We start from the raw sequence: 25,356 nt of genomic DNA on the forward strand, positions 1-25,356 counted from the left end.
TACCAAATTCAATCAATCATGAATTTGTTACTTGACCCTGTTTCCTACTTTTCAGAAACTTTTAATAGGAAATTACAAGAAAAGAAATTCGATCTAGAATTGATTTACTCCCATCTATTTGGGCACACCTGGGGGACCATGTACATTAATTCCTTATTAGGAAAACACTTATATAATCACTAATCTTACTCACTGCGCTTCTCTCGACATTAATGGAACAAATTTGAAGTTTTTAAATTTTATTATAAATTTTGGTGTTAATGCTATAAATTTATAAAAATGTTGAAAACGGTAAGTTCAAGGAATAAATACGAAATAATTCTTTAAAATCTGGGTTACAGAACTGTCTCTTTTGCAAACATTTCATTGAAATATCTTGGGGGATCTATAGCAATTTTTATCCTTATTGATGAAAGAGAAGGACAACAATGCATAATTTAAATGTGTATAATTCGCAAATATTCCCTGCCTCTCTCAAATACAGACCAATAGAAATACTGAAACAGTTTGCCCCCAGAAAATGCTTAGCAATCAAAGAGGAGAAGAGGTACGGGGGTCATTTCCACTCCTCTGCTTATTAAGTGTGGATGATCCCGTTGAAAAAGTCACATTCAGTGTGAGTGGAGCTTTCCATTTGTATTCATTCCACCTTGGAAACAGTTTGAATGTTTTTCTCTGGAGACTTACGCATTTCAGTGACAGCTGCATTGCCACAATATGCCGAAGTAGCTCATCTTGACAGGTCATATCCTGGATTTCACATTCTGAATGGCAGCTGGGATGCCAGAGAGTTTCTCACAGTGGGTGGGCCCTGTATTTAATCAGGCCCTCCCTGGCTTCGGAGACAAGCTGCACGTGTGGCTACAAGCCACTCTAACATGTCCAGGATGTACCTTTGTGGCTCTGGTTGCTCCCTAAATAGCAGTGACATTCGTGGGGGCGATCTCTGTGACTCTAGGAAACAGTGTGAAGTGCCTTTTAAGATCCCAGATGTCCTGTGTCCCGTTGTAGCACTTTCCCTGATGCCATGGGCGGCATCAGTGCCATGCACACCGTTATAAACACCGGGTAAATGGTTCAAATCTCAAACTGAATCTCTATCTACGTCCATTTATCTATGTATATACAGATCTATAAACTGATGTAAAAATCAAACACCTTAACTTACAGTTGTGGGACATCTCACCATTCAGAGCAAAGCTGTGATCGTAACAACAAGACATGAGTCCGTCCACTCCCATTCACCGGAAAGTGAATTGCCTGTCCTGCGTAAGCCCTTCATTTCCTTCCCCAGGTGAGTTTACACTTGGTGAGTTCATTACCCACTGGGGCCTGCATAAACCAGCCACTGTGCAACCCTAATGAGCTGATCGGTGATAGATTAATAAGTCCTGACGTGAGGAGTATTTCCCTCAGTTTTTCAGAGTCTCTTGTTTGTGCAAGGCAAGCAGATTTCAGGGCATTCACCCAGAGCACCCGAGAAAGCAATCCTCTGCTACTCCTTCTGTAAGCTTGAAGCTCCACTTTTCACTCCCTGAGATCTCAAAAAGTAGGACTTCTTTGAAAACCTCTCTGAAAGCGGCTTATAATAGAATTTTAAAAAAATGTGTTAGATGGGAATATAGGTCGAGCTTAAGATTTCTAAGCACATCTTTGCAAAAAGATGTCTCTCAAGCCAAAAGCCTAGACCGTGCTTGTACATTTTCTCACTTGCAAGACTCTGGAGACATCTAAGGCCATGTTTCAGGATTAAATCTGCAGTTTGCCTGTCAAAAATCGAGATAGAAAGCTCTAGAATTCTAATACAGGAGGATCAGCAGTTTGCATGGGGTGTGGGAGATCCTTAGTCCATAGATGTTGATTCAAGTCAAAAAAGGGAAGGCCTTCAGTTAATAATCCTCCCTAATCGAACAAAGGAGGAGTTCAGCTTTTTCAAAGACCCAGATTCCTGGGAAATGTCTTAGAAAGTCTGAGACTGAGAATTTTCATTTGCTTAATTTACTACATTCAGGAAAAGGACAAAGCCCTGTCAAGTGGCCTACTATGAAATGCCGACGAATCCTGACACAGACAATATTTGAGCCCAAACACAAGGCAGTGATCCTCCAATGGACGATGCGGGAATAGGGATTTGTAGGTACAGGACTATTCCCATGTCACAGATCTTTCTCCATGAAATGTGACTGACTCCTATACATAGAAATACCAGTGGACGCTCGCCACAGCCCCGCCATGCTCCATCTTCGTGGGATAATTACCAAAAGGATCCCAGTGAGCAAAAGAACCAGGTGAGCCCCTGAGAGCTTTGCGACCAAGGACTCTTTCCCAGCACTGTCTTTCTCTCTTCAAAGCAATTATCTTTAGGCCTGATGCCTTCTCCTTTGTCTTTTTTCCTCTCACGGACTAAAAATTTAACCTTAATCCTTTTTCAAACATGAGCACACGTATATCTCTTATATCCATTTTCCCCGACTCCTTCCAACTATTGCCCAGATGCTTTAGTTAATCTTTTCATTTACTTGACAGCTTTTTCTTTGCCTTAATTCTATTTTAGAGTAATAAAGGAAAGGTTGGAAAACAAAGGATATTGACAGTGATAGATCTATAACAGGGAAAGGAAAGTCATAAGTAAAACAGAAAGTGGACATAATAAATTTCTTGTGTCCTTAACCTTTAAGATGCTTGAACATATCCTTCAGAGTTACCACAATATTTCTACCTAGCAACATGTAGTCCTCCGATTTTTCTAAAGTACAATGGAACAAAATAAAGAGATATAAAGTTGTCTATTATGTATGCTGTACTATTAAGAGTGCGATGGTGACACTTTTGTAATCTTATTGACCATGAATGTGGAACAATGAAGATAAAGTCCCTTATCTTGTGCAGCCTAGTCAAGAGTTTAGCCCTTTATAAAAATTATTAAAATGTTGTATAACATTTCCAAGGGACAAACAAGTGAAAGACAACAGAGTTTAACAAGATGCATCACTGGGATGCATCCCACTACTATGCAGTAGTGATGGGCACACTGGAGCCAGGTGTGGTTCGAGGCCCAGGGCTATCACTTACTGGGTGAGCTGTACAAGATGTTGAACCTGGTTGTGTCTCACTTCATCATCAGTTAAATGATTGTTATGGAGATTACATAAATTAACATTTGCAGAGCGATGCAAATAACACCTGGCACCTATCACTACACTATTTATTATTGAATAAAAAGTCAATAAAAGTATTAGCTTATTATCATTTGCTCAGGGAGGTCTTCCCTATTCTTCACCCATTTTTCCTTTGTACTACTTAGCCAATTTTAATACAAATAATTTGTCTAATTATTCAGTGTTTCCCCTGCTACAGTGCAAACTCTGTGTCAGTCAAGGTGGTATTTACCAACCTATCCCTACCAACTAACACTAGGTCTGACACATAGAAATTGATCAACATATATTTATTACAAAAATTCCCAGTTAATAAAATCTACAAAAACAACAGCCAATAAGAAACTAAATTTTTTATAGCTCGATCCATTTCTAAGTTGAAAACTATGCATATGCAGCAAGTATCTATATAAAACAAAGATTTTATTTTTCTGAATTCAGGATATCCTTTCAAACTCAGTAGACCTATTTTATGTCTTGTACTATCTCTAGATGATAATATATTGTAATAATGCTTGTGAGTTTAGGCAAGCAGTTGAGGACACTTTGTCCAGAATAACATGGCAAATCATTGTTGTGTTATTTAAACAAAGATATCCTTTTGAATGGTTGCATTACATTTGTCCGTGTGTGTGCGTGTGTTTGTACAGACATGCAAAAAGTGTGTGCAAATGCAACCAATATTAATTTCAAAAAAGTAGACAAATGATTTCTTTTGTTTTCAGACCAATGATTCCTACAGATGATTAAGTAGTCATATCTATTTATATAGCCATACTTGCATATGACTTCAAATATAAATATTTTGTTATGTTTACTTAAGTTGTTACTTTATTATATTACTTAGGTTAACTCTAAGTACAGTGTTTTGTTTTTAAAGATTTTATTTATTTGAGATAGAGTGAGAGAGAGAGAGAGAGAGTACACAAGTGGGGCAGGGAGAGTGCACAAGTGGGGCAGGTCAGAGGGAGAGGGAGAAGCAGGCTCCCCGCTGAGTAGGGAGCCCAATGGGATGCTGGGCTTGATCCCAGGACCCTGGGATCTTGACCTGAGCAGAAGGCAGACGCTAACCGACTGAGCCACCCAGGCGCCCCTAAGTACAGTGTTTTAATAACAAATTGCTAATATACAGTAAGACCAACACATTAGTTCTTAAAATTTAGATCCATAGTTTCTCAAAATAAATCCTACTGTGAATACATATAGGACTTGCTTTAAGTTTCCGTGGACCATAATATGAGTTGAAACTGCAGTTGCTGGGTTTTACCAGCGGATCGCTATTTACAGTATACAGTTATATTCGTCTATATAAATTAACTTTGAAAAGACTTCTCTCTCTTATTCATTTAATGCTCCAGTCCTCCAGCAACCACTGGGTTTTGAGGGTTTACTATTCACCAAGTACATTGCTGAGAAACAAGTACAGAACAGGACGGACACAGTTTACCATCCCGGAGAAGGTGAAATCTCCACCTTATAACTGAACACCCAGTGAACTGTTTATAAGCCAAGTAAGGGGATGTGTATTATGTCCTGGCGGTGCCAGATTAGGAAAAGTTCCAAAATGTGGCCATAACAATACGTGGGTTCTATCTTATGACATAAAGTACTTCCCAATTCTACAACTTCCTACCTGGATTTTTTAACTAGTTCTTACTTTCTGAGCCTCAACTGTTTTAATCTTTAAAGAGATCTATTGACTTTTTATGACAATTAAATGAGAAGATAAATGTTCAATCAATGGAGCTATCGGTATTATTTCATTTTCCCCACTCAGAGACACACAGATCTCCAGCGTATCTGCTCATCTCCATCCTGCTGCATCACGTTGACTCTTCCTCGTTCTCCATTATTTCTGCTCTATCACTTAAGCTTCCACTGGAGTGGGAATCCAGTTCTTAGCTAGAGCAAGTGCTCTGAGATGAGTGAGTTCTGGTCATCTCTGGGGGGGGAGGGGCAAAACAAATCATTTTATTTTTTGAAATTCTTCTCATCTGACTCTTGATTTAACCTTCCTACATTTTTTTTTTTCTCTTAGAGTGGCGGATGCATGAGTGACCTAGAAATTGAGACATGACAGGAATCTATATATGCAAGTGAAAAATATTTGAGTCTCTCAGAATCTGGAACCATAACTTTGTTTAAAATACTGATTCTGGCAAAGACTTTTATGAGTTCTAAACAGAATCTGTTTTCATTTAAACACTATTTTTGTCTAAGTAGATACTGAGTATCAATGACAAAGACTTCATATTTGGATAAATTAAATGTGCTGTGTTCATTTATACTTAAAGGAAGAGCTCTGATATGAATCAGTCCATGCTTCAGGTTTTATATTTTTTTTTCTCCCCCCCCCCTTTTTTTTTCTTAACTCTATGGCAGCTAGTTTTTACTTTCGGGGCTCTGTCGGGGACCACAGGTTTTGCAATTACACCTAAAATGTGGTACTGCGTATCTGGGACATATGCCTGAGGGAAGCCTTCCCAATTCTTAAAAAATATTGAGGATATTTCAGTATCACAGATGTTTCCTTATTGAAGATATTTCAGTATCACAGATGTTTCATTTTCAAACATGCTTTGGACCACAGCAACTGTAATAATAAGACGAAAGATCTGCTATTCTCATCAATGAAGTGAAAGAAAGTGCTCTTATTTTCTAACTGTGACTCTCAGTTAATATAGGTTAGTGCACTAACATGCATTGCAGCATCCTGAAAATTACATATACTTTTGGCTAACTCCCACATCTTTCTGTTTCCTTCTCTTCTTTTATCAGCCTGCTTTACAGCATCATTAATTTGCACACAGTTGAACGAATTAGCATCTAAAATATTCTTAAAGTTTCCAGTTACCCAATATGACACTAAATTTAAGTACAGCTCCGATCTTGTCATTTCTTGCTTACAAGCTTCTGATTGTCCACTTTCAAAAGAATAAAGCTCCTTCCTACGTCATTGAAGACTTTCTAGAATCTCATACAGTCAACTCTTTAGATAATCCTCTCACTGTATTTACTCAGTTCTCTATTTTCTACTCTAATGATTTTGTTTATTCTCTCCTCCTTGGGTCAAACAAGTTTCACTTACCCTGCTACTCTACCACCTTCCATTAGGGAAATCTAATCCACTATTCAGGACCCCAAATGTCTCCTTTTAATGAAATATCTCATGATTTACCCTGATGAAAATAATTTTCCCTTTATAGCACATTGTTGTATTCATTCACCCTGTATTTAGTTAGGTGTTGCTACCATGCCATGAATCTAAAGGTAACAAGGTAAATTCTTTGCTCTCATATCATTCAGATGTCTGCTCAGTTGTATTTGTCTTAGGTTTTATGGACACTTACTGGTTAACATATCATCTTGTAGGCAAAAGTGAGAACCCATGGAGGGAGAGATTAAATTAATTGATCTTTATGTCCCTGGGTCCTAGCAGAGAACTTTGCATGTAGAGGAAGACAACGAATCTTTGTCAAAGTGAAGTGAATTCCTAGTCTGTCATGGAATTCTGATTCATGATAAATGACACAGGCTTTTTGGTGATTTATATTTTTTTGACTATTTTAAGTCTGGTTTTCCTGGGCTCCAAAAGGAATGCCTAGTATAATAAATTAAAATTTTACTTTAATATATGTCCATTGTCAAATGCAGTATGGAATTGAGAGGAAGAGTACAGATTATGGAATCAAGTTCCTTGGCTTTGATTCTGGCTTCCCTTTTTACTACTTGTGTAGACTTGAGCATGTTACTTAACTAGTTACTTCCTCGGTTTCTTCACATGGAAAATGTTAGTAATAATGGAACTAAGCCACAGTGCTGTTTACCTAGAGAAAATCACTTGTAACAATGATTGGCACATAGTGAGTGTTACGTGAGTGTCAGCTAATATTATATAGTGAAAAGACTGCAAAAAGGCATCGGTCTTTATATACGCCATTTTCTCTACCTGAGACACTCTCTCCCTATTCCCGGCATGAACTAAAACATCAATTTCTCCAGTAGGTCTTTTTCTTTTAATCAACTTCCCATTGTCACTTCTGGAAGTTACCCCCCCACACACACACACAGTGTTGCTTTCCCCCCATCCGCGCACTTGTTTTATCATACTGCAATTTCTGGTACGGATGTAAACATCCAAGTAAAGGTGAGGAATTGTGTCTATTTAATCCAGGTTTGCACCCTGGACCTAGCAAAGTACCTGGCACCTAGCATATGTTCAATACAAACTGAATGAGTAAATGAAAGAATTATAGAAAACTGAAGTTTAGGAAATCATATTAATGATGTGAACACAATATAATAAAGGAGATGACTATGAAACAATCTAAATATACATACATAATGTATCTGAGTATATACTATTGAGGTCTATTTTTAATAGAATTAGAAAAATAAAAATGAAAGAAGAATAAAAGGAAATAAAACATGAAATCCTATCGTGACAAAAGGAGCAATTGTTAGTTTGTGGGGCATGGAAAGAGTAGAACAGCTTAGGACTTAGCACTTATTAAAACTTTACTTGGATATTAAATACAGTAACTTCATGGTTATCTATCTCACATTTAAAAAAAAAAGGTCCTTATTTGTGACAATCTTGTAATGGTATCTAATGGGGACATAGTCACTGGAAAAAAATATTGTGTTACTTATTTTAATTTGACGGTTTTGAATTTCTGAATGCTTAAAAATATTTTTTTCTGCCTTTTTTATTTTGTTCTCATCTCAAGTTGTCACTCTTAATGAAATTGACTCATCCTCCTTACATCAATTTTTTTTTCAAAGCCATAAAACAAGAGAGAAATGGGAAGAAGTCTTCCAATTTATATTCTTGCATTTATAGCTGTAGCGCTTTTACATCCCAGACATGACACTAATTTGGTCTTTTCAATTCGTACACGAAGTTCTCAATCCAAATTCTAAAGAGAACCGTAGGTTCAGCTTTTTTTGCAACCGGTCATTTCATTAACTCAACAAAGTGACCTTTCTCTCTTAGTTATGTGGTATAATAAGAAATATATTTAGTCTTTGTCTCCAGTTCCTGGCACAGAACTCCTAAAACCCTGGAGTCTCCTGAGTGATAGGAGTGTCTTTTGTTATTCATAAAGAGTCCCTTTCAAAGAGTTCCTTTCACTTACACCTGAGTTCATACTAATATGGTAACTTTATGTGGGGCCACTGAGGCTGGCGGGTAAAAAGGCCAATAATTAGAGGATGGAAACTTTCAGCCCCACCTCTGGCCTCCAGAAAGGTGGGGAGGACTGAAGATTAATTATAGAAACTCTTGAACAAGGAAAGTCAGAGAGCTTTCTGGTTGGTGTACACACCATGATGCTGGAAGCACCTAGCCATGCCCTTTTCCTCACTCTCCCACCTCAATCATACCTTGCCATATGTATCTCTTCCATTTGGCATTTCCTGAGTTGTATCCCTTATGATAAGCTGGTAATAGTAAGCAAAGTACTTTCCTAAGTTGTGTGAGTTCTAGTAAATTATCAAAGCTGAGGAAGAGGTTGTGGGAACCCTCGATTGATAGCCAGTTTGCCAGAAATGCAGGTGGCTGGGAACCTGGGATTGTGTCTGAAGTGGAGGTAGGCATATGGGACTAGACCTTTAACTTGTGGGATCTAATGCTAACTCCAGGTAGATTGTGTCAAAATAGAATTGAACCGTTGAACAACCAGTTGATGTTCACAGAATTGGAGAATTGGTTGTTGGTATCAGAAAACACTCCAGAGATTACCATGTGGGGAGTTAGTTATTCCTGGAAATGTTGGATATCCTGACAGCCAAGCACGGTGTGCTATTCTGAAAGAGAATCGATATTTGTTTTTCAAACATAACTAAATTATGTGGGAAAATGCATAGGAAAATACATGGGGAAAAGCTTTAATTTTCTTAAATCCCTTTTTTCCCCATCCCAACAAATGTAGCCACCTGAAATTGGAACACGTACAGAGTTATAGAAAGTAAACACTGGCTGATTTGCTTTCTGTAGTATTGGTATTACTGGTAGTTGAAATAAGTTTCATATTCATTCATACCAAATTTGTCATCACAATTATACTTGTCACTTGTGAAAAGTTTAAAATGAAGTTTAACATGGAAAAAGTTGTGTTGGATACTATATCCGCCAATTAGTATTTAAGAAATAGTAAAAGACAATAGAAATTTACCAACAACTGATACAGAGCTGATAAATCTTCAGGTTTGGAATGGAGGTATTTCTCCTTTTGGGGATTCATTAGACATATTCATCCATTATTACTATTCACCAGAATGGAAAGATAAACATCAGTGGAATGTAGGTATTTAATACTATTAATTTGGTTATGCCCTTTTTAGCTGGCATTACATTAATTTCAAATCTTAAAATTAAATTACTAAAAAGTAAAATATGACTGAAGATCCACTACTCCATTTTATAATTTTCTAGAGTATTTTTCTGAGATTAGCTGTGTTACATTAACTAATTTAAAAAAACCCAGAGAAGTAGAAATATTCTAAAATGTAATAAAGAAGGTTAACATGCTTTTCTCAGTTAAATATATAGTACATCTTACTGAATGTCACCTGGGATTAAACAACTTCTAGTTTTCTATGGCAAGTGTGAAACCCCATGTTGACTTTCACTTGTCAAACCAAAGTGATCGTTCCATATATTTGAGGGGGTCAAATAATTTTTAGAAATAAAAACTAATTTAGTCAATCAACTTGAACTACTCATAATTAGAAGAAAACACCCTAGAAAAGTAATTTATCATCTCCAGATTCTATTTTTACCTAGATTTGGCAGAAATAATGCTGATGCTTAGAAAATAATAAAATCCATCAGAGAAAACTGCTCTGTGCTAACATTTAAATGAAATACTTTGGAGACTTTCTTTCCAATTCCAGGTAAAAATACTCCCATGCCAGTTATTATCACTATTGACTTTACTCATAGACGCTCTAAAGAAGTCTAGGGAATTTTCTCGTTAGTGCCAAAACACACACAGACACACACACACACACACAAACCATAAAGCTGAGGGAAATATGAAACTATTCTGATTATTAGCTCTACTTTCCACTTGTAAAATCTGAGTCATCATAAACATCAGAGGTGCCTTGGAGAGTCAGCGTTGAATCGGCTTACAAAGAAAGAAAAAAAGACAAATGACAGATGATAGATAGATAGCTCGGTCAATAGGTCGCTAGCAAGCTGGCTAGCTAGATTCCTGCAGCTTTATTTTCCCTACCACCCTTTTTCTCTTTAAATTTTGTGAAAACACATTAAATAATTAGCCAATAAATATCTTAGTCTTATGCATCCATTTCCTCTCCTATATTCTTGAGGACAGTTTTAGAGTCCTAAAACACAGACTATTTTACTTTCTCTTACTGTATTTTTCGTACACTCACCCCAAACTCAAAGTCCTAACCTTCTCCAGACAATTGAGTAAAAGAGATAATTTATTATATATTATGGGTGAAAAACTGTAAATAATAATAGAGGACAGAATTCAACAACTGTTCCAAGTGATTTTCCCAGTGCAACACACACACACACACACACACACACACACACACACGTTCTTCCATTTTGCCAGTCTTTTCTCAGTCAATAAATAAAGTAAGTAAGGGTCCCAGGTCCTGTGAGTAGCAGCAACCTTTCACTAGTATTTGAATGCTTATACCCAAATCTTATCTTTCCTCACTTTCCCTAAATTAAATGTTACATTCGCCTGTTTCCTTATTCCTTCTTTCAACCGGAGAAGAAAATTAATGGACACAAATGGCACAGATTCACCATCTGTAACAGTTAATAATTCTGTGGCTCTGGGCAAGCCATCTTCTTGCAAGACGGGTAAAATATTTCAGATGTGATGGTTGCAGTAGAACCATGTTCAACTATGGGAAGGAGTTTAAGAGATTTAAGATGAAACATCCACTATTTTATTTTGCCAAAACAGCTCTATAAAATCAGTTTTTTTGACAAAATCATTGTCTTCAATTATAAGATTAAAACTGCTAGAAAATAGAGTAATGTGAACAATGTACGATCTCAAGTATTGTAAAAGGTTCTGATTCTCTTGCTGCTGAGAAACTTATTTTTTATGGAATGAAGCCAAAACAGTATTTCAGTTTTTTAACTTAAAACATGTCTGAAATTGATCCCTGAGAGTTATAATAACATATCACAAGTGAAATGAATATTTTTTCTAAAAACCTGAACTGCTACTTTGCACACATATTTTTTTTTCTATTTAGAAATGAATCTTACTCTGTATTGATAATTACTTCAACAAAATACTGCACTAGGGTACTGGAATTAGATGTAGAATTGGATGCACGTTAACTGGGACACACATGCACATATACAAATATATATATATTTGTTATAATATTTTGTATACATACATATATATTTATTATAATGTTTTAATCATGTATTATCAAGTATTGAAACTTGTTTTCTGTATAAAACTTTTACCAAAAATTATTTTTTCTTCCTATATATTTAGTTATTACTATAGGAAACAACTTAATATATTTTACTTTCTCAGATAAGTAAGTTACTATCACTTTTCCTAACAACATTTGGTTTTTTGGTTAAATAGTTGGGAGATCAAAATTTTCCATAATGTTTCTTACCTACAAGAATCAATAGCAAACTACCAAGTTTCTAGAATAACATGGAAACATTTTTCCTGAAAAAAAGGTTTTAGGCATTTATAATAGAGAAATCAGAATATAAGACATTTGCCATAAGTATTATTAATAAGATAAGGAGTTCTTATATTTTGGAAAAATGATGAATGTATAGGTCAATAATAATATATTTAAAGTAAATATTTATTTCTGACAGACGTCATAAAATCCAAAAGCTATTCAAAAGCGTTTAGCCAGGCCAAACTCAATAGCAGGGCAAAGAATTTGAGTAATTTTTCTGTAGTCAGTAACATTCAGAGACTCCACTTTAGGGATTATTATATAAAATATCCATAGTGTATGCTTATTTTGATTAGTACAGTAAATGAAAAATACGAATTATATAAAAGTTATTGATTTTGCTTTTATATATGTCACTGATGTCAGTGCATTTTCATTAGCCAATCCAAACTGTGAAAAGATGTAATAAAAAGAAAATATTCTAATAAATGAGATAGACATTTCTGATAGAGTTACCAGTGTAATAGAAAAGATCTTATTTAATAATCCTCTATGTTAATGGCTTGCATTTCTCTGTAAGATACCTAAGAATCTCCTTGAATCACACATTTAGTCTGGTGGGCTGGAACTGGCTCTTATTGATTCACAAAGGCCATTGATTCACAAAGATTATGTTAAATCTTCTTGAATTTTATAAGGTGGTTGACATCTCCTCAGTAGCTTGAAATTGGACATGGTGTCAGTATTTACATTATGGAAATCAGCAACTGCTATAATCGAGGTTTGTTTGTTTTCCCTGAGAGCCGATTCTTAAACAGTTATTAGCCACACTGCTTGAAATGAATCTGTCGGTGAAATACTGTGTAATTTTCTACAACTATTTCACAATCAATTTCTTAAACTACTGAAAAGAGCAGGACATTTGGTGTCAAACGATGTATGGTTGAGGCCAAGTTGCTTAGAGTCTGCGGACATCACTTAAACCTGCCCAAATATGCTTTAGTGTCATTATGTTTAATGAGATTTTTTTATTCAAAGACATGCAAAGTCTTCTCCAGTTCTAAGACTGTCTGAATCCATTACCATCCATGTTTATACCTCATTCTCCTCCCAAAAGGTAGAATAATGAAACTAATGGTCAAGAGCTGGAAAAAGCAGAACCAGGATGAGTGAATCAGGCTGACTGTCAGAACAGACAAGACCAAGGGTTATGTAGCTTCTGAAGAACTGGCTAACAATGCCCAGACTATTGCACACAGAACAGCTGAGCTGTGGCTCATAGCTAGCATGAATAAAGGCTGTCAGATCTTCTTATTTTTTAAAGAACCAAAAAAAAAAAAAATGAAATTTTTGTGTGAAAGCTAATGGTTATTAAATGTTGGCAACAAATTTCATTTTTAAGTGTCTGTGTTGTTACACACAGGTCAGTAGACTGGAAATCAAAATTTATTTTGTTAGTCATCAAATTGTTAGTCATCAGTTTGCTACCCGCATTCTATAATCAGGAAGAGGAACAGAAATAACAATAGGGTGTTTCTACAAGAGAAGTGAAAGAAATTAGGGATTTTAATAAAGACCAAGGTTATATTACAGATACTGCTGCTAACAAATAAGTGCCAAATGAACACTACAAAACATTATTTTAAAAATCTGTGTTGTCCTGAAGTGATATCTAAGTTAGACTTCTCTCACTCCAGTCCAAACATTAGTGACTGAGGGAGTTAGTAACAGGGAGCACCAGAGAAAAAGAATCCATTAAATTAAACATTGAATTAAAGTCAAAGTACTACAAGTCACTGGTTATGTATCTAGAAGGCAATTTGTTTAATGTAAACTTAAAATAAAGGCTTAATATGAAAAATTTGAGTCCAGAGACTCAAGTATAAATCGTCAACATTGTAGTTACTTAGAATATATTCTCTGGCACTTTTCTCAGGTATATCTTTATGCATATTTACTTTGTATAGGATAATAAATATGCACAATAGAAAAGATTATCACTAGGTAATTTCAGCAAATCGTGAAACAGCAACGCTCTGATCCTAACACGGTGTTGTCCACACTGAACTTCCCAGAAAAATTATTTAAACCATCTTGACAAAGCTTTCTCTAAAAACATATTATATAGTCCTCTAAACTTTCACCAACTTAAAATTTGCAAGAATTGATACTTAGTTTTGATACAGATTTCACTTGTTCTCTAGCCAAATACATATTTTAAAGTTCTTTAATGTGTTTCAAATTTTATTTAAAATAAGATAATTCAAATTTAGATGGCATGAGCTTCACAAATAATATGGCACACGATCAATCAATTTTCTAGAAGAGATTTGATTTTGCTCTGCAGATGTCAGCTGAAAGCCTAAGCAGATAAATGAACTTAAATATAATGAAATGCTCAGAGCTCAGCTATAGGATTCATGTTATCTCTTTTTGAGTTGAAAAAAAAAATGGGATTCTATTTTAGAATTACTTAAAACTTGTGTTTGAAGTTGCAATATAAATCCTTAGCTAGATAGACAGTTTATTTAGGTGTTTCCTCTTCTTGTTTATGAAAAATAATCTTTTTATCTCTGGCCAGGAAACACAAGCCAGAAACAGCTCAAGATCTGTGATAAGTTATATAAATAGGAATGCATTCACTTTCTGAATATAACTTTGGCAAAGAGTACAAGGCTATATAAATTAATAGGTATTATTATATTGGAAATAATACATCAAAAAGGAATTACAAAATGGCACAAAAACGGTCATAATCATATAAAGCTACACTCTTTTATGGAGATATTGGTGGAAAGTGAGCTGCTCCTAGAATCAGTGATTCCGTCTCTGCCACTGAGTATCTCATTAGATGGGACTCTGGGTGTTAATACCTGCTCTGTAAAAGGAAAGGTTTAACTAGTTTATATCAAAGGATCACTAAATCAATACATATTAATTAGCTATGGATAATATATTTACATACTTTTTTTTCTCCAAGCTTTTATTTAAATTCCAGCTAGTTAACATATAGTGTAATATTAGTTTCAGGTGTACAACTTAGTGATTCAACACTTCCATGCAACACCTGGTGCTCATCGCAAGCACCCTCTCTTAATCCCCATTACCTATTTGCCCCTCCCCCACTCACCTCCCTGTCCATGAACTAATGAATGGATAAAGAAGATGTGGTATATATCTATATATACACAATGGAATATATTTATATATTTTTTATGATAATCATACCATTTAAATATTTTCACTACACCTAAAATTTGTTTTTAAATATTCCTAGTCCTTTACTTTTATGTTATTATGGTTTTATTAGTGACACACAGAAAAATTGTCTGATGCATGAAATAAGAATTTTCAATGATTTTCAAATGGCTTTAGGTTTTTCTAAGCAGTTATGAATTTCCTCATACTTTTTCCCAACATTTTCAAATATTTTCTACTTATTTTAGGGAGGATCATAGTGTTATTTCTAAAGAAATCCAAAGCAGAAGGTACAACTGTTTGGTGAAAATATATAAATATATGGCAAATACAGAGTTTCCTTTAGGGTAAAAGACAGGGGATTTTCAAAGAAACTACAAAACATGTTTCAGTGTGTTACTGTAATGGAATAAAGCACACGTTATGGAGATGTTTCGTAACATCATCATCAAATCAGTTTGGTTAGAAAGTCCCCAATCAAACCTAAGTGTTAAAAGGTCCAGAACATTGAGGAGGGATGTCAAATTCCCCAAGCAGTTCATTTCATCATGAGTCACAATGCTTGGGCAATGCAAAGTTATTTCATAACACTGTAACTACCACAGAGGAAACGTCATGCTTCCATCAGCTCCTGACCAGTCAGGGCACTATCCTATTGAATAGTTTATCTGTCTTTGGGTCTCTTTGCGGTGGATCAGCCTCATTTGCTCTTGTAACATTCTTCTGCTGGGTTACTTAAGGATATAAGAAAACCAATCTCCAAAGTTTTCCTATTACATAGATCCAAAAAATAAAACAAAATGAAGATCGATTCTCCAGTGCGTCACCTTTTTCTTTCACAATTGCTGCTTCTTGTTCTATTCTCCAGTAAATCCCTGCCCTCCACATAATCTATTTGCCATCACAATATGCCTCTTCATTGTCATATTCAGTGTCTCACACACTGTGAGAAATCCAAGGACCTACTTCCTGTGCACACCAAGTTAAATGAGAAAAATGGATTAAGGGAAACGTCAAATCCACCATATACATGGTGGAGAAAGAAGAGAGATTCATAAATCTATTTGAACATAATTTTGTTCTGTCACTCTGAATTATTTCTAAACAGGTTACTCATTTCAGTAGCTGTATAACTGTTTCCTTTTATCAACTTCCATCCTTTTCTAGAATAAATTTTGGCATGTAGAAGCATTGTTCTGATCCTGAAGCTTTTTGTAAACCAGACTCTGATTAACATTTTTTTTTTCTTAATCAAGTCATAGGTATTGGAGTCATTATATTTAGGTCTTTCAAAAAAGGACTGTTTTTTGGTAGATAATGCTGATACACCTTAAAAATAGGCAGTACTGTGAATTCTTGATTTATACTCTCAGTCGACCTTTAATCCTGCTTGGAAACTCTTTTGTGTATCTCTACTCACTGACCTCACTCACATATCCCATTGCAGGTATTCCAAGCATTTGCCAAATTCCCTGGGCTAACATCCCCAATTACCTTGCCCTTCCTTACATAAAGGTGGACCTCTGGACTACAGAGGTGGCATTTCCACCCCTTAAGGAAGCCCCTGCTTTGTTGTCTTCTTCACAGCCCCAGACCTAGCCCAGCCCCTGGCACAGGATGAACTCTATAAATGTTGCCAGAGAAGTGAATGTGCAGAAACACACTTATTCATTTTTGCCAAATGTGGAATTATGTGATTTAAAGTACTTTGCTGCTTCAATAAAAACTTTTTTAATGAAAAATTCTGTATTTGGTTTTTATTCTGTCTAATAGGAGTGCCATGTGTATTACTACAATATTTGTATGAAACATATTCTGTGTTAATTATTTTCTGTAAAATAATCAGCTTACTAATTTTGAAACTGACAGCAATTTTGTTGTAGGCATCTGGTCTAGAGAAAAAAGAAACAGAGAAAATATTTGCCAGCTGAAGAAACTACAAAATGTGTTTAGCAGCACTGATTCTTTCTAGTAGTGACTTTTATTAATGGGAATCTGCTGATGGATTGATTACAACACATACGGATTCTACAAAGTATCAAGTTCTTTTATTTTTTTTTTTAATGATGACTATTAAGCAAAAACAAAGAGTTTTAGGAAGATGCCTACAACCTACCCCAACATTGTTTCTTTAATTTTTATTGTTTTAAAATGATACTAACATTTAGAAGACTGTACAATTTTCTCAAGCACTACTGAAAAAAATATATTTTAATGTAAGATCAGCTTGTCACATTGTAAAAATTTATACATGGCTATAAAATAATTTCTGCAGGAAGTTTACAGAGTTCTATTGAGAAGAATAAGATAAATGGGATAAAACGTAAAGTCATAACTTTAGCTGCAGGTAATAATTTTACTTTAAGTAAGAGCCACTGGGCGAAAGGAAAAGAAAAAAAGGAGTTGCTATTAAACCGAGTTATCAAAAACAGTGTAATATAGAATCCCTTGTATTTTAGATTATGGAAAGAATATCTGGATATCACATGATTGTTTTAGCTATTTAATTTTGTCCAAGTTTTTAACTGGCACAAATATCATTGGATATCTGAAACAAGGAAGTTCTAAATCTGAACTCAGTTATTTGGTACTGCAGCTTAATTAATTTTGGCAAATTTCTCTGAAATGTTACAAAGGCCAAGGAAACTCAATCTATGTAATTCATTCAACAGAATCTATATCATCCAAGCACCCAAGAATTCCTAATTCCTTTATTATACTATCACTTTATGATGTTATTTTATACAGAAGGAAAATTGGATGCTTCTACTGCTTTTACTATCCCTAGAGTGACATCAAAGGGCAATATTTCCTTCATGAGTGTGTTTCAAATGAGGGATGAGAGAATGGGACAAGCAACATGAACCATACTTTTATTATGACAACAATTTGGTGTTGACAATGAAAATGTATACTGCCTGAAAGAAAACCAATTTATTCTTGGAAAGAAATTAATGATGAGGTAGCAACCGCCAGCCCATTCTCTCTCTGTAACGCATTCTGTTTGACAACCAACATGGTCATTGGATGACGGTTTGGGGGACAAAAGAGGAGGCAGGATAGAATCAAGTGACTGTAAATGAGTTCTTCATAAAAAGCATTTGACTGATATTCTGTCCAGAAAAACTTAATCAGTAAATAGAGCTAAGTAATCCCATTGCTGAGGTAATGAGGTCTGGTACAAACTCACGTGAAAACAAGAAAGCAGCAGGCATTTACCCACTAACAGAGCAGTGACTTGTCACTGGCAAGTTTTTGGTGCTGACCTTAATTGCAATGCCCAACTTCATGATCCAGCTGGATAAAGATGCAGAGTAAGGAGCAACAGGAGGACAGAAATCACCAGGACTGCTGCACCCACATCTTTTCCACTTCTTATTCCCCCAATTTCCCAAGTCTATTCATTGGGCCTTTATGATTAATTACTTCCTTTATTCCCAACAAATTATTTGCCATTCGGTAAGAATTAGCTCTCAGTTTTATATACCTTACTGTTTCAGTTACTTTATCCTCTCTCCTGAAATTTAGGTGGTTATGTCTTATCAAAACTAAAATTGTTCAAACTATATAGAAGTAAGGTCTTTTAAGGAATGAGAAAGCCTTCATGGCACATTTAAAAATTCTACCATCTAGGCGGGACTCTAAGGTACTGACAAGGAGTAACAATGGTGCATTAGAACACTAAAGTTTTCTTATTGTTGTTGTTGTTTGACTTCTTTTTTTTTTTAGTAAGTTTTTAATTTTAATTTCAGTATAGTTAATATACAATACTATATTTGTTTTAGGTGTACAACATACAGAAGGCTGAAGTTCTTAAGATATGGTAGAAATGATCTTCTCTCAAGAACTGAGAAAATACTTCAGGATTTTACTTTCATTTAGACCCCTGAAGTGACAGCACCAGTCTCCCCCAATTGGAGGAAATAAGTGTGACAATGAACACTGAAAAGAAGCGTAAGAATTTACAACTTATATAATGTGATTTGATTGGTTCTCAAACTATTGAACACTATTTCCCACATATGTCAACAAATATATTGTGTTGAAATATAGTCTTCAGAAAATCATATTGAACCACAAGCCCTATCTTGAAGGTAGAGCACATTCATTTATTAATGCATAAAAGGAACATCATTCAGCATATTAGTGGGGGACAGAGAATAGCCCTTGGCTGTTTGGGATGTGCGTTGGTGAGGGCAAGCTGGTAGAATTATCAGACTGACAGCTGCAGTGTGGTTTCCCTTCCTACCACTGAATACTGGTTTTTACTAGGGGTCTATAATTTTGCTCTTTCTCTTGTCTCTCTGAATGTTTTCCTTGGCTTATTTCATCTATGGATTGTGAAAATGTAAATGTCTTATTTACGAGAAGTCAATCCCAGGTATATGGCTCCAACTGTGAACCTGTAGAAAATAGAATTTCTAGCCTGCTCCAACATGCTTTCCAACTTTTGGTTTTTATATAACCCATAACTAAAAGGAATTGTTAAAAGGACTTTTAAAATATTTTATATAGTCAAAGCCCTTATTCTGGTACAGTATGCTTACTCACTCCCCAGATTTTTAAATGATTTGGGGTAAGGCTGTTGAGAAGAGAGAAAAAGGAGAGATGACCTTCTCCTTGATCTCTTGCCAGAAGGGATCACGGTATGCTGTCACATGGGCCTTTGAAATATGTGACAGACTCTGTCAATAACTTATTTCCTACATGAAAATTCTAGTATCCAAGTCCCAAGTCTTTTGCCTTATGCTCTTCTCATATATTACTGGTATCTTGGTACCAGCTGGCATTTCAGATATCTAAGCCATAATTTGGAAATTGTAGCCTGAGACTGCGATCATCTAAGCAACCATATTAGGAGACAGAGTTAGTTGATTGACTATGATCAATCCTATGGAAACACCCAATCAAAAGTATTCTCTTCAAGCTAAACCACATCTAAGTTATTCTATGGAAGTAAGAAACGACAAAATTTTTTTAAAGCTTTATGGAGTAGTTGATTCAATAACCTTTCTTGGCAAACTCAGTATCTAGTCATGCTTACTGCTTAAAATTTCATTATTATATATTTGCTTTTTATTTTAAATTCAGAATTATTTTAGTGTATATAAAAAATCTCCAAATGTAATAAATTCCCAGTCACCTGAACTTATATTAGAATAGCTTTATGCAGATTAATTCAATACATAGTTTGCATATTGATCAGTGTTCCTCTTTTTTTTTTTTTTTTTTTCCTGAGAGGTCAGAGAAACAAGGGAATTTCTAAGGTTATTTATATACTTTCTACCACTTGTTACAGGATTGGGTCTTGAAAGTAGAAAGGCAATAAACAGCCAAAAGCATGTAATGAATATAACTTGTGAAATTTATGAATTTTTCCCGTAGCTCTTAAATATAGCAGTATAAACATTTGTTCTGAATACTAAATTTCAGTCTTGGAATCAAAAAAATGATGAAAATCAATTTATTTCCTTGGCTAAAGCATTTAAAATAGCCATTTTTCCTCTAGGAAACACTATAATAAATTAACATTTTAAAAAATCATATACATGTATTTATACAGATTTTGAAAGATAATGCTCAAGATAGGAAATAACTGTAAGTTACTAAGTTACCAAATTATGGAACTAAGGCAACTTTCTCAGGTGGCCAGGATGAATTTATAGATGTTCATTCTGGATGTTCCCAAGTGTCTCACTTCATTATTATGGTTCATTTATTTTTAAATCAGAACTTAGTCTTACATTTTCATTCTAACAATACCTTAGGCAGGTACAATCTAGTAAGCATTGATTTACAATTCTGTGGGTACTGGGTGCAAGTTGGTTCTTGATCTATACCAGCTGATTAATTAAGTTGCTGGGAAGGTAAGATATCTCTATTGAGATTCAAGCCTTCCTTATTGGCATGGTTATCCTCTGTTTCCACATAAGCTAAATGGTAAAAAGGATTTCCAGTGGTACCCAGACTGATAAAAAAAATTGTTTCCTCTGTCCAGCTTGCTGCCCTGCTTCTTTGATTGCTCTAAAGAACTAACCCTGAATCAGACTTCGAAGTCTTTCTTCAATACAACTTTGCCCTTTTTCATGACTCCATTCTCTATATCTTTGCACCTGTGCCCCAGCCTCCACCATAATGAATACAGGCCTTTCATCCTTTTCCTTAGTTTTACAAAGAGATAGATAAATCAGTCTTTGCACTTATGAGATTGACAACATAGAGAACCAAATGAACAGTAATAATACTTTCTGATTACTGTTCTATTAGAGACCTAAATCCTTTATAAAGAGAATAGAGAAAAGATACCCATGTCAATCTCTGAGAAAGGGACAGGAGTGAGGAATTGTGTCCAACTGGAACTTACCTTTAAACTGAGACTTGAAAAACGAATAAAATTGATTCAGAAGGAGAAAAGAACAAAATGCATACCAACAGAAAAAAAAATTAGGATATGTCACTGTCACTGATTGCCATGAAGGCTTCCCCACTGGTCAAAAGCCATTCTAGATACTTTGCAGAACTTATTAGTCTCAGTGAGAAAGAACCAAGAATTGGGAAGTAGGTTGACCAAGGGCAGCCGCCTATCAGCTGTGCTTCCAATAGCTTCTTTTTTGAGCCATACACCTGTGAATGATTTCTCAGATATTTGCCCTTTATATGTTCACATTCCACAATGAAATATAAATGACAGGAGCTGCTAGGAAATAATACTGTGACACAAGGGTAACTGGATTATGATTTCAGGAAACACTGCAGCACCAGAAGGTAAATATCAGCATCCCCAGCAAGGGAAGAAATACTCCATCATGGAAATATCATGAAGTTTAAAATACCTAAATGCAGTAGCCTAGCTACCCAAAAACATTAAAGAAAGATGCGTGTTTTTTTAAAGAAATATTACAGCTGTGTTGCTCATTGGTCAAAACAGAAACAATTTGGAAATGTTTTTGGCATAAGACTAAATTTAAAACAAGTAAGCCGTTTGTAGAAAGAATTTGGAGTGAATGTCATGATCTTCAAAGTTGTATTTTTTAATTACTTTTCCTTGTGTGACTTTGACTTGGTCCAATATTCCAAAACAATCCATTTGAATAACAATGATGAACTTATATTTCCTACCAAAGGTCTATTTTAGTCTCTACTTTTATTGAAGGCTCTATTGGGAGCCTGGTCTAATTCAAATTCTGCAAGCTCATGCAATTCACAAGAATTTAACCTGCAGAGGGTTACCTTAATTTTATATAGCCTTTTATCCTCACACTCATTTAAAATTGAAAGATTTTCATATCTGAAAGATGAGTGCAGTAACTAACATCCAAGAAATGGTAATTTTGTGTTAGTCTTAAAACTGGAAAAAAAAAGTTGATGCTCAAAGATGTGTGAAGACACAATCTGTTTATTTGTTAAGAACCATATTAAAAATCATACATTGTTATATATACAATGGAATACTACGCAGACATGAAAAGGATGAGATTGTGCCGTTTGCAACAACATGGATGGACCTGGAGAGTATTATGCTAAATGAAATAAGCCAGACTAGCAAAGATAAACATCATATGATTTCACTTATATGCAACATCTAAGAAAAACATCTAAGAAAAACAATGAATGAACAAACAAAAAGTAGAATCAGACCTATAAACAGAAAGAACAAACTCATGGCTGCCAGAGAGGAAGGGAGTGGGTGGATGGACAGAATGGGTGAAGGGGAGTGGCAAATACAGGCATCCCATTATGGAATGAATAAGCCACAGGAACAAATGGCACAGCATAGTGAATGATACTGTAATAGTGTTGTGTGGTGACAGGTGGGAGCTACATTTCTGGTGAGCATTGCATAACTACAGAGAAGTAGAATTGCTATGTTGTACATGGAAACTAATGTAACTGTGTATCAACTATATTCAAATAAAAAAAATCAAGGCAAAAAAATCATACATTTAACAAAGCAACTAATGTGTGCTTTTGTTTTAATAGAAAGATATACTTTGAGATGCCTGGCCTGCTCAGTTGGTTAGCATCTGACTCTTGATTTCAGCTCACATCAAGATTTCAGGGTCCTGGGATCCAGCCCCCAGGTTGGGATCCACACACTGTGAGCACAGAGCCTGCCTGTCTCTCTCTGTCCCCCTCTGCCCCTCCCCATCTAGCCCTCCCTGCATTAGCACTCTTTCTCTCTCTAAAATAAATAAAAATAAGTAAATAAAAAGATAGATATACTCGACTAATGAAATATTTAGAACAGAATGACAACCACACAGATAAGAGGTGAACTAGAGATGTCACTTGATTTGATTTCTGCAAGGCTTGTTATTCCTTCCTACATTTAAATCTACAAGCTAGAAATTATAGCCTTGATTATTAAATTGTGAATGAAGTACTCACAACCTGCTAGTTTAAGGGGTTGCGTGCCAAAAGAAAAGCCTATCCCAAAAGAAAAGCCTCACTGATCCAGCAAAAGCCTGCGAAACTTAAGAGGGTATATTAAGTGATATTCCATTGTTAAACATAATTTTATTTAATGACAAAAATGAAGAAATAAGTATATTGTTCATGAAATATGCAAATTAATTAGAATATCATCTTATATTCTGAGTAAGAGGAAATAATTCAAAAGTTTTTTAGTCACTTACAGTAACAATGGAAAAGAATACTTATCCTCCCAACACAAGATGAAATTACTAAGAATAAATTGAAGATAACACAATAAATACCAACAAAATAAATAGAAAGTGGGAAACTCCTGCTATATATTAAACAATGGCAAAACCAAATGAATTTTCGAAAATCTAAGTGATGACAAGTTGAACATGAATCAACACGAATCATCATCATAAGCAAAGCCAGTGTATTATCGGTACTGTGTTTGACAGGCAAAACGTCTAGCAAAGCAATTTGCATGGTATACTATTAGTGTATCATATGTTATATGCTTACTTATAATAGTGTATTATATTGTATATTACATACTTTGTAAGTGTATATAAAATATTAATACTATATTTAATGTTGTTATATGTTGTGTGTATGTACAGCATTTGTGTATTACTTTAATTTTTCCTGTATACAACATACAAACACCACTCCAGAAATAATTGTACATTATTTGCATTTATAGAAAGAGCTATGCTTTCTTAAAAGTTTAGTAATTTTAGAAATTTAAAGAAAGAATAAACTCAATAGGCTAAATGGCTCCCTAACAAACATATATACCTTTACCTTCCCTATCATCTACCTACCTACCTACCTACCTACCTATGTGTATATGTGTGTATACGTGTTTGTGTGTGTGTGCATGTGTGTGTATCTTTTACCAGCAAAAGGAAACTTTCAGATGAGGGTGTGTTAGCTTAATTATGGTCTTGAAAAATATAAAGAATATTTAAATTCCAAAAGAAGTGACTTTGAAGCAGGAGTACTTTAGTAAGCTACCTCAATGATCACGATGATCAAAGTTTAAATGAAGCTTTTTGTTTAAGTTAAGACATCCTGAGGATGTTTGTAAAAATTAAGTACAAATCTGTATCATGGTGCTTTGAATATTCACTTGAGTAAGAACAATTAAAGTACAAAAACCAATGAACCTTCAGCACCAAAAAGAGTCTAAATGATTATTTATGTTAATACCCACTTTTTAAAGGATACAAATTTGAGCCTGAAGGATGTAAATAGTCTATCCATAGACAGAACTGAAATTTTATTTTGACCTACCTTGTATATCAAATTCCTAAAAAATTCTTAAAAATTCTCTAAGCCAGTGTTCTCAGTTTGGATCAATGTAGAGACAAGTTTTAGAGATTAAGAACATTTTCTCAGAACCTGCAAAATAGATCTGTGAACTCCAATTTGAGAAACACTGTTATAGACCATTTCCAATGAAAATTCTTAATTCCAAGCAAATTTAAAGCAGTCATGTAGTCATTTTACCTCACACTTGTACATTTCTTTTGTAGTTGTTAAATTATCCTTTAAGTAAGAAACATTCGGAAGATTTGTCAAATATAAGGATAGCATATGTATTCCCCACTAAAAGATAAAGAACAAAAGTCATAAGTAGAACTCATAAAAAAATTTAAAAAATCTACATGAACTGAATGTATCTTTCTCTTAAAAATCATTTTGGTGAAGATGTTGTTTTACAGAATTGTTGGATAACTTTAGAATTGCTAACACATAGAGCATTACGTACTTTTATTAATCTCAATAATGACCAGCGAATCCTTAATCTAAGTGTTAATCTTGATTAATACAAAGTGTTTATCAATTTAACGAGAGTATAGTTCCTATTGTATGAATATTGATATTAAAACAATTAGGGTGCAATGACAAAATAGGACAGATA

At 34.8% G+C, this 25,356-nt stretch overlaps 1 protein-coding gene and 1 long non-coding RNA gene across 2 annotated transcripts in view; one reads left to right on the forward strand and one right to left on the reverse strand.

Annotated features, from left to right (window-relative positions):
- ST8SIA4 (ST8 alpha-N-acetyl-neuraminide alpha-2,8-sialyltransferase 4) overlaps positions 1-25,356 on the reverse strand; it is a 92,866-nt gene that overhangs the window by 19,392 nt on the left and 48,118 nt on the right.
- Positions 1-25,356, forward strand: part of LOC113255039 (uncharacterized) — a 40,884-nt gene that overhangs the window by 12,837 nt on the left and 2,691 nt on the right. Inside the window, exons 2-4 of the long non-coding RNA XR_003316047.4 lie at positions 1,171-1,294; positions 2,012-2,288; positions 18,797-18,965. This is a non-coding gene — a long non-coding RNA (uncharacterized LOC113255039). The remainder of the gene's footprint in view (positions 1-1,170; positions 1,295-2,011; positions 2,289-18,796; positions 18,966-25,356) is intronic.

The sequence above is a fragment of the Ursus arctos genome, unplaced genomic scaffold (genome assembly GCF_023065955.2).
Source record: "Ursus arctos isolate Adak ecotype North America unplaced genomic scaffold, UrsArc2.0 scaffold_5, whole genome shotgun sequence".
In the NCBI taxonomy this organism is placed as follows: Eukaryota; Metazoa; Chordata; class Mammalia; order Carnivora; family Ursidae; genus Ursus; species Ursus arctos.